A 17,110-nucleotide genomic window follows, 5' to 3' on the forward strand; every position below is an offset into this window, starting at 1 on the left:
ACTACGAATTTCAATCGTCAAGCAAAAGGCATATTATCTCACCTCACATGCTATGTTTTGGAGAATTTATTACCATTTCATATCAAAATGAGTCATTCTCCTATAATACATTTTTCATCGCCTTTGTCCTCTTCATGCGGCTGCCATTACTTTTCCTCTAAAAGTTTCAGTATAAATAAATGGCATAATAATTTATTTTTCCTCCAACTTTATAAAAAAAATCACTTTAACTTTATATTTAATTTTTTTTATCTTTTTCAGTCTTTCAATTTATATTATTTGTCAAATTACTCTAAAATAAATGGAAAAATTAACATTTGTTAATTTTGCTGACATGGAATACACAATTAATTATTTTAAAAAATTTTAAAAATCTTTGTTTATAATTTTTATACTTTTAAATAATTTTAACTTTTTAAAAAGAAATATATTTTTAATTTTTAAAAAATTAATTAATTATAGGCGTGGCATCCACATAGTAATTCACGTGTATGACATGTCAGTAAAGTTAACAAACGTTAATTTTTCCATCCATTTTGGGGTGATTTATCAAACAATGCAAGTTTAAGAACTGAAAAAGATTTAAAATTAAATTAAGAGCTAAAATAACTTTTTGTATAAATAAAATGGAAGGGACAAATAAATAATTAATTTAGTAAATTTAATTAAAATATAGTGCTAGTTTTCATTGGTATTTGAAAAGGGTGAGATATATGATAATTTTTTATTTAAATGAACATAGGATGGTTGATAGTTTAGTATGGTTATATATAAAAGTATTTATCTAAAAAATAAATAGTTATATTATTTCTTTTAAAAAGGATAAAAATATATTTTAGAATGTAACAAACCAATGCATTTGTTTTGGTATTTATTAATATATTAGTAAATATGAATGTGATATAATATTTTGAGTGTGTCAATTTAGCAAAGAGTTTTTTTTTTTTTTTTATCGTCTAAACTTTATACCTTTAGCATACATCAAAATGAAATGTAACATACAAAATTAAATTAATTTTTTTTTCTTATTTCATGTACTTACCAAAGAATTTGCATTTGTGATTTGTTTATGGATGGTTTTGTTTTGCTACTGAATTGTCTGTCCTAAAAGTTCATGTGATCATTCGGCCTCCCGATTTAAATTTCTTTTACTACCATGCTCCTTAGTTTTTCTATTTCATTTTAATACTTATTATTCTTTTGTTATATATAAATTTTAGTAAAAAAAATTAACAGTATTAAAGAAAATAAGTAGCACACTCAATCAATGAAATCGTGTTAGGTGACATTTCTTTATTCGTGATAATTAATGAAATGATATGTTATAAATTTATTAAGTATTAAATATTCAAATTTCAATTTAAAATATGTATAATTTTATGTTACAAAAGAAATATTAAATTTAAAAAATCAACCTTTAAGATATATCAATTATATAAAATAAAAAAATTTATAAAATATAAATAATTCAAAAAATAAAATAGGAAAGGTTTCTAAAATTTTAAAATTATATATTAAAAATTAGTTAAACTTTTAAAATTTTAAAAAATGTCAACTCAAAAATATAACTTTCGGTAACTAAAATATATAAAAATTATTAAATATATTTTTTCAAATAAACTTAAAAAAAACAAAAACTATATATTTAATTTCTAAAAAAAACTTAAAGCTACAAAAAATTAGAAAATCAAGTTAATATTTGACCAATCAACATAGTCAATTTTGATATATGCGATCTAATTAATGGTCAATGGCCACATCATCACTAACATGGAAGAAAGATGTATGGTGCGTTCTCATTAGTTGGTGTGTCACTTTTTTTTTAACAACATTAATTTTCTAGACAAAAATCTAATAATTTTTTTTTTGGTGAATAACAAAATACACAATTGAAATTAAACTAACTCTTCTAATAGGGAATTTTCAAATAATCTGAAGTCTGATCTCCTATCACGAACCATCCGAACAAGACCATCAGCATATTTATTTTCATCATGAGAGATATGTTGAATTTTCTAAAGCCTTGCAATTTCCAAGAGCTAATGAATTCTCCTTACAAGAGCCAAAGTGAAACCCCCGAATGATTCCTCTTAAATGGCATTCACCATTTCAAGATTGTCAGTTTGAATCAAAATGCTTCCATAACCCTGTTCTAGAATAAGATTCAAACCATTCAAGATACCTCAAAGCTCAGAGTCCAACACCATGCACATACTCAAATATTTGTTGTGGTCGAAAATCCAGACTCCATTATGGTCACACACATAACCCTTAGCAGCAGCAATGCTAACATCCATCCTGACAGAACCATCCGTAGTCAGGCGCACCCAATTCCTTTCAAGTTGGGGGTTACTAGCAATACCTCTTGCTCTATATACTAGAGATTTTGGAACAGAATCGTACTGCTTCACCCAACCTTAGGATATCTTGATGATTTCATCAATGTTCCATGAGTAGCCCTGAAAAATGAAAATGTTGCGGTTCTTCCAAATTCACCAAGAAATCATCCCAAAAAGGCACGTCCAATCAACTCCCTTTGGATAGAGAAACTACTGATTAAGAAGTTTTTTTGTCATCCACTCAATAAGTGACCCAGAGTAAAATTAGGACAATTTATCCACTGGAATAATCTTATTCCAAATACCCCTCACCACAAGGCAATCCTTTAGAACATGCAATACATTTTCAGATCCATGTCTACAAACTTGACAAGCGTTGTCAATTCCAACTCCTCTTCTTCCTCTCTCAGCATTTGGGAGCAAACATTGTTTGAGAACGAGCCATGGAAAAAATCCAACTCTTTGTGGACCTTTGAATTTCCAAGGAAGCTGCCAAATGGGTTTCTTCAACTTCTAAGTACGTTCCTAAAACTTGCCATAAGCACTTTTGAGAGAGAAAGAGCTTGTCAAAATGCCCTCCCAAATGATCCTGTCAAGTCCAAATGAAGGGTGGGGTGGCGAAATTCCAACAATCTTATCAATGGTTTCCATAGTAACCCATAAATTGAAGAACTTTAAATTCCACGAACCATCAGCTGTAACCATATTGCTAAAAGGGCAATCCATATTAAGATTAGAGCAAGAAGGAATTTATTTAAATAAAGGTCTGATATTTGGAATCCACAGGTCACGCCATCAATTATTATGTCTCCCATCACCCACAAACCAAAGTAAATTTTCACAAATGATTGGCTATACCTTGGTGAGGGATCTCTATAAGAAAGAACAAGGTCCTCTCGATAAAAACTTAGGCAATCTACATTGAACCCTGTATTTTATGTGAAGAACCTAAACCCATAAGACATTGGAATTGGACACAATATTGAAACTAACATTCAACATGAAAGAAGCATTATGATCTTTTAAATGTCTCAACCTAAGACCTTTATATGATTTAGGTTGGCACACTAATCCCAGCTCACTAAAGCCATCTTTTTAATCCCATTATAAGAACCCTAGATAAATTGTCTCACCATTTGCTCGATCTCTTCACGCAATACTTTAGGGATCGTCATAGGCTGCATAACTTGGAATCGACAATAATACTGACTGTGCCAAGGTTACTCTACCAACTAGAGAGAGATGTTTAACGTCTCAGCCAAAAAGCTTGTTATGTACCTTATCATCAATGAAACATAAAGTGTTGTTAGTGACCTTATCATGAAAAAGCGGTACTCCCGAATAATGCCCTAAACTACACACTTCCTAAAATCCAAGAATTTTCTTTATGCATTCCCTTGATTCATCATCTACTCCATTTGAAAAAAAATATTAGTTTTCTACATATTAATTTGGTGACCTGAAATCTCATAGAATTCATCAAGAACTCTTTTGACAACTCTTGCTTGGTATTCATATGCTTGGCCAAAGAGTATCAAATCATCCGCAAAGAAGAGATGTGACAGAGGTGGGGCATTACGAGCTAGACGAATAGGAGTCCAATTGCCTGAACCAATGGTGGATTTGATACTATGGCCTAGCCATTCTATGTATAAGATAAAAAGATAGGGGGCAATAGACACCCCTTTCGAACCCTTTTAGATGGCCAAAATTTCCTAGTTAGGGTGTTGTTCCACAAAATCTGCATAGAATTATAAATAGCTGATATAATAATATTTTGGAGAAATATAAGAATACCTGCAGCTTGGAGGGAAGCTTCGATGAAATCCCAACGAACATAGTCATAAGCTTTCTCCAGGTTAATTTTGATAGTCATCCATCTCTTGATATTGTGCTTGCTCCTCATAAAATGGCTATGTAACAACCCTTAACCCTTATCCATCCTCGGAACAGGATTACGGGACATTAACAGTTAATACAGTTCAGTTATGAACATTAATTAAAATAATTATTTACACTTATCCTAAATTTAACATATCGTCCCTTTAATGGGCCTTCGAATTCCAATATGAACAGTAAAATCAATTCGGGACTAATTTAAAATCACTACAAATTTTTCTTAAAATTTCAAAATTTTCCTATCGAATAGTACCCACACGTCCGTGTGGTCTATGGGACACGCCCGTGTCCTTTATTCGTGTAACTCTCTGACTTATTACTTATGAAGAAATTAGTTTCACACGGCCAAGACACATGCCCGTGTGCCAGGCCGTGTGGACTCAAAATAAGTCTTACAATTCAAGTTTACCAACCTTGCAAATCATAAACCACAAGCAATTCAATTTCTAAAATTTTAACATGTTATATAATCAATCATAATCATTTGTAACAATATTTACAATAATATCCCAAAATGACCACTTTTAACATCCAAGGTACATGCCATTTACCAAAGGAAAGTACTTTACCACTTTGAGTTGGGGATTACCTTGAATGCTAAGTCGTTAATCACTTTCGTATCTAACCAGCGCACGAAAATAAACCGTATGCTGAGTATGCACTCAATGGTACTTCTATAATCTGAACACTTAACAATATATCATACACTTAAATCATATGCCAATCACAATTATATATATATTCATTACAAAAATTAAATCTTTTATAACTCACTCAATTTTTTTTCTCATCTACTAACCCGATTAGCTTTCAAACTAAATTCACAAATCATTTGAACGATAATATTTTCTATTCATATCCAGTTCAGAGATACTTAATTCACATGTCTCACTCATACTTCAGTTCACTATTTAATATCAATAAATAATATTCAGCTATTCACTTCTCAATCAGTAATCTGTTTTATTCCAAGGTCAATATCAGTCAATATTTTTCAATATCAATCAATTTATCAATATCAGTCAGTAACAGTCAATATTTTTCAGTAGCGATCAATTGATCTTTATTATTCAGTAACAGTCAACCATTAGAGAAATCAGTCATTCAATACTTTTATTTACCCCTATTAACATGACTCAGACATAGACGGATACATGGATCCAACCAACACACCAGTACGGCACTCAGTACCTCATCTGCTATGCCGAAGTAAACAGTAATAGTACGGTACTCAGTACCTCATCAGATTAATCCAAAGTAACAGTAACAGTATGACACACAATGTGCCTCATCGACTTAAAGTCGAAGTAACAGTACGACACTTATAGTGCCTCATCGACTCAAGGTTGAAGTATCCCTAAACACTTCCAATCCTATGGCGTGCCAACTATATCTGACTTAGCCCGATACAGTTAATAGGGTATTCAATTCACTTTCAACTTTTCGAATCAATTCACATGTTAATTAATCACATAAATTCATAATTCAATACAATTCAACTTACATTTTCAATAACATATATTCAAATTCCACAATAATCAAATATTCATATTTATTTCATCACATTCCCAATCAATTTAATTTTTTAATATAACATACATTCAATATTCAATTTCCACATCAATCAAATATATCCATATAAATTCAATAAATTTATCACATACCAAATCAATCGATTTCAATTGTAAAACACAATTCAAATAATTCTCACCTTAATTACTTGTAATAGGCCCATTTCGCCCGGGCCCATACAAAAACCAAAAAAAAAACCAAAATAAATAAAATAAAATAAGGTCCAAAGTCCAACATTACAAAAAGCCCAGCTTTTGGCCTAATACCAAATTTACATTTGACCCACATACAATTGAAGCCCAAATTTTAAACTCATTTTACAATAATGCCCAATCTTAAAACGGCCCAAATGGCCTGAGCAAATTGAAACTTCTGGAACCCTAGGGTTCCTTTGCGCCGCAGCCTTCACGAGTGGCCTCGCCACATCGTACGTGCAACCCCTTTCCTCCGTACACCCCACAAATGGCCTCGCCATGTCAGCAGCACCACGACCTTCGTACCTACAACGAACTATCAACTCACAGTAGATTGACAGCAAATAGATCTAAGGGAAAATTTTTTGTATTTATTATTATTATTCTTTTTATTCGACTATAAAGGCCAGTGAAATCGAATGTAAAGAGGATCTTTTCCACAAAAAAAATACAATACAGATACAGAAAAACAAAGAGCAGGATTTGACTTTTTCAAATACAATGAGATTTTCCATTTTTCTTCTCTTTAAGAGGTGATTGGTGATTCTGATTTTCCTTTTTAAGTTTTTTACAACAAAAGAAAAAGAGCAAAAAGAATGAAAATATCAAAGGTACCTTCTTCAGCCATCGTTATTCACGATCGAAATGGATTAGCGGCGCATTTGAGCCCTAGCAGAGGAGAAAGGGAAAAAACCCTTCTGCTCCTTTCGATTTTGAGGCAAATGCCTTTGAAGGGAAGGTTTCTTTGTTTCTTATGCATAAAACAAACGACACTGTTTAATGAGTGAAAGAACCCGCGCGTCGACCCGACCCATAGTCGGATCCGAGCATTTTATTCTAAAAGGGGATAATTGTGCGATTTGTCCCTCCCTTTCGCGCTACTATTCGGTTGGGCCCAATTTGAATTTGCTTTATTTTTAATTTTTTATGGAAATTTGCGTGTTGTTTCAAATTAACCTGCGCTTAAACGTTTCGTTTTGGAATTTGGTCCATTTGCATTTTTAATCCTTGATCATTTGAGCGCATTTTATTCCAGTCCTAAATTCTATTTTAACAATCTGATTTATTTGTAAATTATCCTTCTGATCTTGTTTTTATTCCAATTAAGTTTCTTAGTTTATATTTTTGTATTTTTATGAATTATTCATCATTCATTTTTTGACAGATGAACTTAATATATTATTTTGAATTATTTTATTGATTTCACTATTCTAGTTTCATCTCCTTTTGTATATTTTTATTTTGTTTTATCATATAACTTGTTTATTTCAAAATTCTCTTTTATGAACATTCTTTGCTTCAAATATTATATTATTTTTGTATATATTATTTATATTAAACTATTTGTATTTTATGTACATTATTTATTCATATATATATTGTTTTGTATATAATTTATATTGTTTCTTCATAAAATTATTTTTTTACACTTATATATACGTAAATGTTTCCTATATCATCAGTTTTAAATTGTTGTTCATTATGTTTTTTTGTACATATTGTTGATTTTATATTATTTTATGTAAATATTTTCTTTTAAATCTTTATGTATATATATATCTTCTTTTAAATTTATTTATGTATCTAATCTATTTATTTATATATATTTTATTTATATTAAATACTTTCACAAATTAGCTTATTTGTATATACATTATTTATATTAAGTTTTCAGTTTCATATATATCATTAGTTAAATCAATTTGTTTTATTTGAAATTATTCTATATATTATTATTTTGAATTTCTTTTTACATAATATATATTCTAATAATCATTTATATTTTACTAGTTTTATATACATATAAAATATTTCGAATCCTAGCATGTGTTATTCCTTTGTATATGTTTCATATGATTTTTAAATTGTTTTGTAATATGTTGGCTCCTAGTTTTCGTATTGTTCTGCATATTATATGTCATTTTTTAGTTTTTATGTTATTTCACATATTATTGTTACGCATTATTTTATTCGTTTTTTTGTATAATTATATCAATTGTTATTTATCCATGCTTGAAAATTTAGTTATATTTTTCTTTGATTAGTTATATTCTATTGTTTGTTTTGTTAATTTGTTTCTTAAACTTATATTATCTTCATTCACCAAGTATAGTACGTTATTTGTGCATATTGTCCCATGTGTATAATTTCGCTTCTAGTTTGCAAATGTTACTTTGTAATTTGTAACTTTTTGTTTTAAAATTAATTATTCCATTTTATTTCAAGTCAAATTAATGCGTTTTGAGCTAGTTTTACAATTGTTTATTTGAAAATTCATTAAAACGAAAGTAATGTTTGATATTTGGAAATTCAAGGAATCGTGCCTTATCGTTCTGGGTTTCAATTTCCCGTTTGTTCAAAATAATCAAATATTTCTTTAGAATTTAACTCGTGTTTCCTAAAACTCTAAAATAAGGCAATGTTCAATGTTTGGAAATTCGTGGAATCGTGCCCAACCGTGCTGGGTTTCGATTTTTCGTCGGACTAAATAATTGGGCATCCTTTTGTAATTTCCAATGTATAAGCTTTTGGAAGTCGAAAATTAACTGCGTTTTCGAAGGTATAAAGGATCATGTCCTATCGTGCTGAATGTGATGCTGTATTTCTTTGAAAAGAGAGAATTTTGACGACCAACTTGAGCCACTCAAATGTTTTAAAAGGAACCATATTTCAAAATCTTTTTAAATCTTAGATATAAGGACAGTACTTAATCAATTTGGTACCAATTCTGGGCGTAGTGAGGGTGCTAATCCTTCCTCATACGTAACCGACTCCTGAACTCGTTTTTTTAAATTTACATAGGTCAAAATTGATTTAAATGGAATAAAATGTTTTATTAGGTGATCCAATCACACCTAAGAAAAAGGATTGGTGGCGACTCCACACTTTGTTTTAAAAGTTGATCCCCGTTTTTTCGAAAATAAAAAAATGGTTTCGACAGCTTGACGACTCCACTGGGGACTGAATAAGAGAGTCAAGCTATAAAATTGATTAATTTCTGTCCTTTTGTCTAAAATTGGAAATTTGATTTGAAAATCATGATTCTTTGTTGCATTCGTTTGCATGATTGTTATTGTTTGAATTTTGTAGTGTACTCTTACATTACATTGCATGACCGTTATGGTCACACCTTCTAAGTGAGAGTGAGAAACTATGCCTTCGTGAGGTTTTCATCTCCGTATGGGCTAGTGGATTACTTCCGGGATACATCCGTACCTATGATTTCGTGAGATTTTCATCTCCGCATGGTCATAGGAAAATGTATTCCCCTGAACTGAACTCGATCCATATGAGCCTATAATGGGTGAGGATTGAGGAATCTGCTGGTTCAGGTACCCTTTCTCTAGAACCAAGCCACATATAGTGAACATTGAGAATCCACCTTAGGTAGAACCTTGCCCAAATTTAGTGGTCACTCGAATAGGTACTTTATTTGTTATTTATTTCTTCTGTACTAACGTGTTTTGTTTATAACTGCATTGCATTACATCATTATAGAAAGGAGGTGTTGATTCATATTTGATTGCTAAATAGAACAGTTTGTCATAAGAAAACGAATTTCTTGATAAAGTGGATTATAATACGGTTGTCTGAATATGGTCCAAGTAAACACAATGGAAAAAGGCTGATGGTTCACGGTGGAAAACAAGACTTTACTTGAGGATTCAAGCTAATAAAGATTGTTCGAGAGCTGTCACATCTCGACTTTCTTAAAGGAGCTAATCAACATCGCGAGGATAATAAGTCACGGCCTGGATCAAGCAAAAAGGAGCTAGTGGAGGCATTTATTAGAAGCTTGTGAGATTTGACTTTCACGAAGAAAAGGGATCAGTTTCTTCGCCTGGAATATGAAAACAAGGCCGTATACGTAATCCGTTTTATGTAAAGGAATTTGTTTTCTAGAAATGTTGTTTTAATGGAATTGAATTCAAAATTAACGCCTTTCTTTCTTTTGCATTCATCCCATGCATTTGCATTGCATTCATCCCATGCATTTGCATTGCATTGCATCGTTGCATCATTTGCATTAGATTTTTATAAAAGGGTCCCTAATTAGTTGAAATTATTTTAGTTAATCTGGGAACCAGTAAAAACTTACCAACCAAGCGTCGTTACGGTACCCGTGCTAACACAAAAGATATGGACCAAAAATTGGAAAGACTTGAACAACTTCAAAGAGAGATGCAAGACCAGTTACAAATACAGATATAAGAGCAACTGGCGAGGACTCGGCAGGATATAAGAGACCAGGTGTTAGAGTCTCAAAGGAATATGATGAATCAGTTGTCCCAATTTTTGACTATGGGGCTTGAAGAAAGAAAAAGTTCCATGATTAATGTTGGGGAGAACAATGAGGAGTCACTCTACCTTCCAAGTTTCATCCCGAAAAATGCTCAGACATGTCCGCAAGGTGTACCTATTATTAGAACTTAGCAATATCAGGCTGGCACCTCGGCACTAGTGGATTACCCGATAGGCTCAGGCTCTAGTCCGGGGGGCAACCCAACCAATCTTGAAGTTCCTGATCTAGATGAAACGGAAAAAGTAAAGAGGGAGTTGCTAAGACATTTTGAAGATGGTATAAGTGGTTAGAGGAAAATTTTAGGGCAATGGAGAATGTTGACTTCTACTGTGGGATTAACGCCAAGGATCTGAGTTTGGTCCCTGGTCTAGTATTCCCGCCAAAATTTAAGACTCCAAACTTTGAAAAGTACAATGGGACTAGTTGTCCAAAAGCTCACATCACAATGTTCTGTTGAAGGATGACAAGATATGTTAGTAATGACCAATTATTAATTCATTGCTTCCAAGACAGTTTGACCGGGTCAGCAACTAAATGGTACAATCAATTGAGTCATGCTAAAATCAATTCATGGAAGGATTTAGGACAGGCTTTTATGAAGCAGTATAGCTATGTAATAGACATGACACCCGATAGAATTACCTTGCAGAATATGGAAAAAAAGCAAAATAAGAGCTTCAGGCAATATGTCCAAAGATGGAGAAAGGTAGCAGCACAAGTCCAACCACCTCTTTTAGAAAATGAGACTACGATGCTTTTCATAAATACTTTGAAAGCCCCGTTCATTGACTATATGTTGGGAAGCGCTACGCTGAGTTTTTTAGATATAGTAATGTCCGCTGAGATGATTGAAAGCACGGTAAGAAATGGACAGATAGATGCAGGAGAGAGTGTTAAAAGGTCAACCCCGATGAACAAGGAAAATAAAGTAAACATCGTGAGCTTGCCTTCTAAATTGGTCAACATAGGCCAGCCGAGGGCTGTAACCACTAGTTATCAAAGAGAATTTGAATGACATATCCAAAGAGGGAACCAGGGAATAAAAGTTTCCAAACCCTTATGTACTTAGGGATGTTTTAAGCAATGGGACTGTGGAAGAAATCCCAGTATTTTTTAGAGCTGATCTAGAGTAATATTCAAAACACGCTTGTTGCTTTAAGCCTAAGGGCAATAAGAATCCTTTTGTGAAATAGGCTTGTGTCCAAAAAATTTTATTTCAATAAAATGCATTCTTTTTGAATAAATATTCTTTCATTCTTTATATATTCTTTTGTTCTTTAGACTGTCTTTTAAATATGTTTTCATTCTTCATTCATGATTATACCATACAAATAATCATCCTTAGAATCATTTATTCTTTGGAATTTGCCTTTGTACCTACAACAGGTCCCTAGATATCAACGACATGAGCAACGTTGTAACTGACTCCCTTTTGGGGTGAGATATGTGTTTAAGTGGATCTCAGAACTTTGACGATGACAGAGATTGTGACTAATTTCCTGATTTGTTAAGGACGGTAGAACAAGATAAAACACGGATCCTACTTTACGGAGGATCAATAGACATTGTGAGTAAGAGGCAAAGATCGAAGCCTGAGTCACCACAAACACAAAGCGAATCGTCATTGAGTTATTCCAAGAATTCAAAGATGTTATCGCATAATCATGTCAGGATATACTTGGGATACTAAGACTTGTGGACGCTAAAAAATGTCTATACGGGTGTCAGAATGACACATGTTAATGGTTTCATGGTAGCTACACTAATTATGAGGTTTGGTTACTGTTGATCCATCATGGAAGGGGATTGAGTTAGTTAGGCTATATTTAGGGAAACAAAATTCATGTGCCTCATTCATTTCTTCACATATTTTCTCTATGTGGGGCATGGATGTTATCATGCCATTCTCGTCTAATATACATTGATTCATCTTGGCAATCATTGATTACTTCACAAAGAGGGTGAAGTTCACTTCATATGCCAATATTACAAGGTCGATAGTCATCAAATCTCAAAAAAAAAAGAAGAAAAAGGGTTGCTGACAAGTAATGTCAAAAAAGGATCGCTTCTAATACAACTGCACAATGTCAAAAGTTTGCAGTCTGTTCAAAGATCAGACACTATATCACAGTGTAGCAAAGGCATCCAAAAAGAAAAAACAAAAGTACAAAAATAGAAAAAAAGAAAAGAAAAAGCAATAAAACGATAAAACAAAGGTCATAGTGAAGGACAACCTTGTAAGGATTGGCATAAAGAAGTTATCATTTACCTTTTATGCTTACCGAACGTCGGCTAGGACCTTCTCTGGGGCAGCACATTGCTCATTGGTTTATGGGATAAAAACAGTTTTGAAGAAGAGATTCTTTTGCTCCGAGTCTTGTCAGAGTTGAAGTTGGATAAGGCAGAATGGATCAAAGCTTGATATGATCAATTGAATTCAAAGAGACGAAATTCTGTCGTGGTTTAATACACCAGAAATGAATGATATGAGAAAATTCCATGAGGGGAACTTGATATTGAAGAAGATCCTTCTTATACAAAAGGACTTCAAAGGAAGAAATATGCCAAACTAAGAGGGACTTTATATAGTAAAGAAGACCTGTTCTGGAGGAGCATTGATATTGACCGAAATGATTTGCCTAGTTTGAGGAATTCAAAATGCAGTCAAAGAGTATTCTACCTAAAATGGGAGAGGCCAAGGTGAAAACCTGCAAAGGGCGCTTTGAGACATTAAAAAAAATCGAAATGTAAAATCAAAATCAAATGAAAAAAATTAAAAAAAAAAAGAAAATCAAAAAAATAAAAATAAAAAAAGAAGAAAGAAAAGGAGAGGCTAAGGCAAAAACCCGCAAAAGGCGCTTTGAGACCAAAGGGGATTTGAGTTGAAAACCCGAAAAGGGCAGCTTAAATTTGTATCAAAATAGGGCATACAGTAGTTTTGCTATGCCTGAATTAACAATAAAAGAAGTATGTTACGTCTTAGGGCATCGACAAAGTACTTCGGATCCCTTAAACACAGATTGAACTTAGAATGGTCCTCAAGAAGTTGGTACAGAGAAGCTCAAGCTGTGATATCTGGGCACTTAGCTTTCCATTTTTACACATTTTTTTATTATCTTATTCTTTTCAGGTCATGTCCCAATAAATTTCTTTCTTGGTTACATTTGCTTATTTGTTTCGAGATATGTTCTCAATTAATTCCTTTCTTGTCCATGGTCATGATCTTTTTCAAGCATTTTGCATTGAAATAATGATTTTTGGACTAATAATACTTTCATAAATGGAGTTTCGCATATTACTTTAGGAAGTTTCTAAATAATACAGGAGCCTGAAATAGGACTATTGTTTAAAACTCACCAATCTTAAGGGTTGGAAATATTTAAGCCCAAATTGAGATTATCTCCTTAAATTTTCTGTCAAAGATATTAATAAGTGTTATAATCCCGGCAAAGAATGAGCAATGGGATTATTCTCGAAAAAAGAAAATGGTATTCTATATTCATGCAGATATTAGGCATATACGTCTGTTCATTATACCCAGGAGATGGTATAACAGATCAAATTGATTGAAGATAATGCAAATCCTATACCTCTGAGTTGCCACAAGATGGATAAAAGAAATCAAATGATTATTCCCCTGAGGTTGCAATGGGAAGTTCAAACTTTATGTCCCAGAAGTTATAGTGTAAGGACTCTGAAATTATAGCGGGGCAAGCTTGCTGAGCAGAATGTGATTGTTTTTTTGGGTTTTTCTGTCAAGAATACCAGCCGAACAAGATGGCAGCATAATAAATCAGTGATAGTGCCCTGGTGAACAACGAGCGATGATACTTTAAGCATTTAAAAAAAAGATCATTTAAAAAGATCATTCTCATTTTTGCATTCATATATCATTCATAGCACATCTAGTTAGGAGTATTTGATTCATTTCGATCATAGCATCCTAATTATTTGACATAAGCATCACATCTAGTTAGGAGCATTTGATTCATTTCGATCATAACATCCTAATTATTTGACATCAGCATCACATCTAATTATGAGTATTTGATTCATTTTGATCATAGCATCCTAATTATTTGACATAAGCATGATACATGAAACCGAGTCTACAGGACATATCCAAGAGGACGGTGTAGTAACATCGGTGAAGTCAGATCTTATCTCCCTGAAGTTACAGTGGAGCAGACCAAAGATGGCGAATCTTATCTCCATGTATCGGCAATGGAGCAGATTTTAGCCGCTAGCCTTATCTTTCTGAGGTAGCAAGAGAGCAGGTTGAAGATGGTGGTCTTATCTTCCTAAGGTAACAAGGAAGCAGACTGAAGATTGAAGATCTTGTCTCTCTAAGCAGTAGTGGAGTAGATCGAAGATGGCGAATCTTATCTCCATGTATCGGCAATGGAGCAGATTTTAGCCACTAACCTTATCTCTCTGAGGTAGCAAAAGAGCAGGTTGAAGATGGTGGTCTTATCTTCCTGAGGTAGGAACGAAGCAGACTGATGATTGTAAATCTTAGCTCCCTAAGCAGTTGAGAAGCAAATCGAATACGGCGAATCTTATCTCCATGTATCGAAAATGAAGTAGATTTTAGTCACTAGCATTATCTCTCTGGCGTAGCAAAAAAGCAGATTGGCGATTGTAGGCTTATCTTCTTGAGGTAACAAGGAAGCAGACTGAAGATTGAAGATCTTATCTCTTTAAGCAGTTGGGAGCAAATTGAGGATGGCGAATCTTATCTCCATGTTTCGGCAATGGAGCAGATTTTAGCCACTAGCCTTATCTCTCTAAGGAAGCAAGAGAGTGGGTTGGCGATTGTAGTCTTATCTTCCTGAGGTAGCAAGGAAGCAGACTGAATATTGAAGATCTATTTCCCTAAGCAGTTGTGGAGCAGATCGAGGATGGCGAATCTTATCTCCATGTATCAGCAATAGAGCAGATTTAAGCCACCATCCTATTTCCTTAAAGTTACAGTCAAAATTCAGCAAAACAGGGTAAAATTGGCCCTATTTGAAGTCTTTGCTCTATTCTCGTTACACGACAATAAGCAAAGAGTGACAGCTGTAATAGGCCCATTTCGTCTGGGCCCATAAAAAAACGAAAAAAACAAAAAAAACCAAAATAAATAAAATAAAATAAGGTCCAAAGTCCAACATTACAAAAAGCCCAGCTTTTAGCCTAATACCAAATTTACATTTAACCCACATACAATTGAAGCCCAAATTTTAAACTCATTTTACAATAAGGCCCAATCTTAAAACAGCCCAAATGGCCCAGGCAAATTGAAACTTCTGGAACCTTAGGGTTCCCTTGCGCCGCAGCCTTCACAAGCGGCCTCTCCACATCGCACGTGTACCTCCGTTCCTCCGTACACCCCACGAACGGCCTCGCCATGTCAGCAGCACCACAACCTTCATACCCGCAACGGACTAACAACTCACAACAGATTGACAGCAAATAGATCTAAGGGAAAATTTTTTGTATTTATTATTATTATTCTTTTTATTCGACTATAAAGGCCAGTGAAATCGAATGTAAAGAGGATCTTTTCCACAAAAAAATACAATACAGATACAGAAAAACAGAGAGTAGGATTTGACTTTTTCAAATACAATGAGATTTTCCATTTTTCTTCTCTTTAAGAGGTGATTGGTGATTCTGATTTTCCTTTTTAAGTTTTTTACAACAAAAGAAAAAGAGCAAAAAGAGTGAAAAGATCGAAAGTACCTTTTCCAGCCATCGTTATTCACGATCGAAATGGATTAGTGGCGCATTTGAGCCCTAGCAGAGGAAAAGGGAAAAAACCCTTCTGCTCCTTTCGATTTTGAGGCAAATGCCTTTGACAGGAAGGTTTCTTTGTTTCTTATGCATAAACCAAATGGCGCTGTTTAATGAGTGGAAGAACCCGCGCGTCGACCCGACCCATAGTCGGATCCGCGCATTTTTTTCTAAAAGGGGATAATTGTGCGATTCGTCCCTCCCTTTCGCGCTACTATTCGATTGGGCCCAATTTGAATTTACTTTATTTTTAATTTTTTCTGGAAATTTGAGTGTTGTTTCAAATTAGCCTGCGCTTAAACGTTTCGTTTTGGAATTTGGTCCATTTGCATTTTTAATCCTTGATCATTTGAGCGCATTTTATTCCAGTCCTAAATTCTATTTTAACAATCTGATTTATTTGTAAATTATCCTTCTGATCTTGTTTTTATTCCAATTAAGTTTCTTAGTTCATATTTTTGTATTTTTATGAATTATTCATCATTCATTTTTTGACAGATTATCTTAATATATAATTTTGAATTATTTTATTGATTTCACTGTTCTAGTTTCATCTCCTTTTGTATATTTTCGTTTTGTTTTATTATATAACTTGTTTATTTTAAAATTCTCTTTTATGAACATTCTTTGCTTCAAATATTATATTATTTTTGTATATATTATTTATATTAAACTATTTGTATTTTATGTACATTATTTATTCATATATATATTGTTTTGTATATCATTTATATTGTTTCATCACAAAATTATTTTTTTACATTTATATAAACGTAAATGTTTCCTATATCATCAGTTTTGAATTGTTGTTCATTATATTTTTTTGTACATATTGTTTATCTTTTTTATTATTTTATGTAAGTATTTTCTTTTAAATCTTTATGTGTATATATATATCTTCTTTTAAATTTATTTATGTATCTAATCTATTTATTTATGTATATTTTATTTATATTAAACACTTTCACAAATTAGCATATTTGTATATACATTATTTATATTAAGTTTTCAGTTTCATATATATC

General features: G+C 32.7%; 2 long non-coding RNA genes across 2 annotated transcripts; both read right to left on the minus strand.

Moving 5' to 3' along the window:
- Positions 1–5,933: 5,933 nt before the first annotated feature.
- Positions 5,934–6,756, minus strand: LOC107944523 (uncharacterized). The gene is made up of 2 exons (XR_005904949.1): positions 6,620–6,756; positions 5,934–6,310 (listed from the first exon to the last, which is right to left on the minus strand). It is a non-coding gene; the product is annotated as an uncharacterized lncRNA (long non-coding RNA).
- Positions 6,757–15,420: 8,664 nt separating this feature from the next.
- Positions 15,421–16,508, minus strand: LOC121209819 (uncharacterized). The gene is made up of 2 exons (XR_005904950.1): positions 16,035–16,508; positions 15,421–15,770 (listed from the first exon to the last, which is right to left on the minus strand). It is a non-coding gene; the product is annotated as an uncharacterized lncRNA (long non-coding RNA).
- Positions 16,509–17,110: the final 602 nt, after the last annotated feature.

This window comes from Gossypium hirsutum, chromosome A11, assembly GCF_007990345.1.
Source record: "Gossypium hirsutum isolate 1008001.06 chromosome A11, Gossypium_hirsutum_v2.1, whole genome shotgun sequence".
Classification (NCBI taxonomy): Eukaryota; Viridiplantae; Streptophyta; class Magnoliopsida; order Malvales; family Malvaceae; genus Gossypium; species Gossypium hirsutum.